Source organism: Pygoscelis adeliae, unplaced genomic scaffold (assembly GCF_000699105.1).
Source record: "Pygoscelis adeliae isolate BGI_AS28 unplaced genomic scaffold, ASM69910v1 Scaffold300, whole genome shotgun sequence".
NCBI classification, from domain to species: domain Eukaryota; kingdom Metazoa; phylum Chordata; class Aves; order Sphenisciformes; family Spheniscidae; genus Pygoscelis; species Pygoscelis adeliae.
This window is the reverse complement of record NW_008824004.1, coordinates 2,300,028-2,302,625: the sequence shown is the minus strand read 5'-3', so window position 1 is coordinate 2,302,625 and position 2,598 is coordinate 2,300,028.

The window sequence follows — 2,598 nt, the reverse complement described above, 5'->3', positions numbered from 1 at the left end:
GCTGCACCACCGCCCACAAGCCTTTGAGTGCTACCAGCAGTGCCCCTAATCCCAGGCTTGCGTGCTCTTTGCCTTCATGCCACCGCCACTGTCTTCGGTTTCACAAGTTTCACAATCCTGAGCCTGCAGCTATCTCACACCATATCTACTGCGCTTCAGCTTGGATAGTTGATTTTGCCACTGTTTTGGGTCATTGTTTTATTGGCCCCAGAAGAACATAAACAAAGCTGAAAAGACATTTCCATAAAACCTTGTATCCGTCCCCTTTGCTCAGGGCAGGATCAACTCCATCTACTTCTGGCCTCTCATCAGGGTGGAGATTTCACAGCCCTCCTAGGGAATCTGTTTCAGTGGCTGCTGGCCTTGCTTTGAGAAAACATTTCCTAATATCTAACTAACCTCAAACCTCTTGTCCTTCAGTTTCACCCAATACTCCCTATCTCACTTAAAGGGAGCACAGAAAAGAGCTAATTATCTTCCTTTATGCAGTTTTACATATCTGAATACTGCTAGAGCATCTCCTTTCAGCCTTCTGGCAAGGCTCCCGCCTTTCTTTCAACCTTGCCTAATTTTGCATGCCTTGCAACAATTCTGCCTACATATCCCAGTAAAATATCTGCTTTTCTTCTGCAGCAGTCTGACACTGTTGATTCAGGCAGCCTGGCATCATGTGCAAACCCCAGGTCTTCATACGATGCCTACGATCTTGCCAGCTTATCCAATCTTGTACTGAACCAGATGATTTTCTTCTATCCAAGCATGGCATTTTACATTTTGCTTCCCGTTTTTTTCCCCGTTTCCATCAGTTCAGACCTCTGCTCCAACATGTCAAGATCATTTTGAACTCTCACCCTGCCTTCCAGCATTTTGGAAACTTGGCGGCAGATCTGAATTTAATAAACATGCTCTTTCTTTCATCTTTCCAGTCACTGAGGAAAACAGTGAATACTGCTGTCCCCAGGAGAGGTCTATTCAGTATCTGACTTCCAATGTAATGCTGCACCAGTGACAGCTACTCTTTGTATATGGCTTTCCAACCAGTTTTGTATCCACTTGGTTCCTGTTTCCCAAGCTGTTTATAAGGATATCTTGCAAAACACTGGGAGAAAGCCATATAAAGTCACGACGTATTGCATCTCTGCTTCACCTCATTCTCAAGACCTGTTACTCGGTCCTTGAAGGGATGAGGAGTGCTTTGAAATGGCTTGTCATTGAGATATCTGGGTTAATTGCTCTTCATCTCTTTTTCACCTTCTAGGAGCCCAAAAATAAATTGTTCGATGACTTCTTTGATATTTCTCTGGTTAACTAAAATTATGTTGGTTAGTCTGTAATTTTCTGCCTCTCTTACCTCTTCCTCTAAAGGAAGGGCACTGTGTTTGCTCTTCCTCAATCTCCAGGAACATAGTCTGTCTGTCTCAGGCTCTGTTAGTTTGGCGTGTCTCTGTCTTGCTTCCTGGGTTGCTCCAGGCTGAGTCTGTGGCCTTGTGCGTGATATGGCCATCGTCATTGGGATTCTTCTTCTTGTCATTTGGAAGCCTGTCTATGGGGCTAGATTTATTTTCTTTCACCCTGGAAGCTGGAATCCCACTCCCATATATGATCCTGCTTTAATACCTCAAAATATGCATGGAGATGATAGCCAAAGTATAATGATGATTTCTAAACTCTTGATCCCTCAATGTTTCTTGCTTTCAGGTTTAAAAAAAAAAAAGTATTTTAGAATATTCTGGTATTGCATCTCTGAATTCTGTTTTGAGTCACAATACTCCAGTGCTCCCACCTGCTCTTTCAAGGTGTTTCAAGCATTTCTGTAAGCATCAATGCTTCATTCACTTCCCTGCCTCACTGACCTCATATAGGAGATAGAAAAGTTCTTTCATTTTCTTTACCAGGCCCCCCAAAGTAAGTTCAATAAGTAGACCCAAGTCTTGCTTTCATTGTGTTCATGCTTCAGAATTTTTTTATCTGGACAACCAGCTTTCTTGGTGGTCTGAACATCTCATGCTGTCTATTCACATCTGCCGCTTTGTTTGTCTATTAATCACACCCACTTCCTTGCTGTGGGGCTCACCAGGCTAATGGCTACCAGCATGTTCCATATACTGTGTGCTGGCAGATAGCGCAAGGGAATTACAATCTTGCCACAGACAAACTGGCTTTTTACTGAGAGGAAAAATTTCAGGAGATGCTATGAGCAAGCTAGCGCTCTGAGCAGGTACACGCAAGCTGACTTCCTTGTTTCCCAATAAACTAATCCCATCTTGTCCCACCCTTGAAGATTTCATGCAAGCTTTTATGTTCAAGAATGGGGGACTCCAGAAACCCTGGTCTGAGTGCCTTCCAGTTTGAGGTGGCCTCCTGTTGGTGTCCCTTGATTTGAACCAGCTCCTCTGGTATTTGATTCCATTTTGCACCATCTGTCTGTGGAGATGGTTGAGAGAGTTTGAGCATAAGAACCCAAGACAGTCCTAATAAATCGTATTATTTGCTATGGAAATAGCAAATAACTAGCTAGGAAATAGCTAGGAAGGAAGCCTGTGGGTCTGATGCCTAAATAAATAGCCCTCTTAAATAGTTCACTCACTCAGTTCCTTG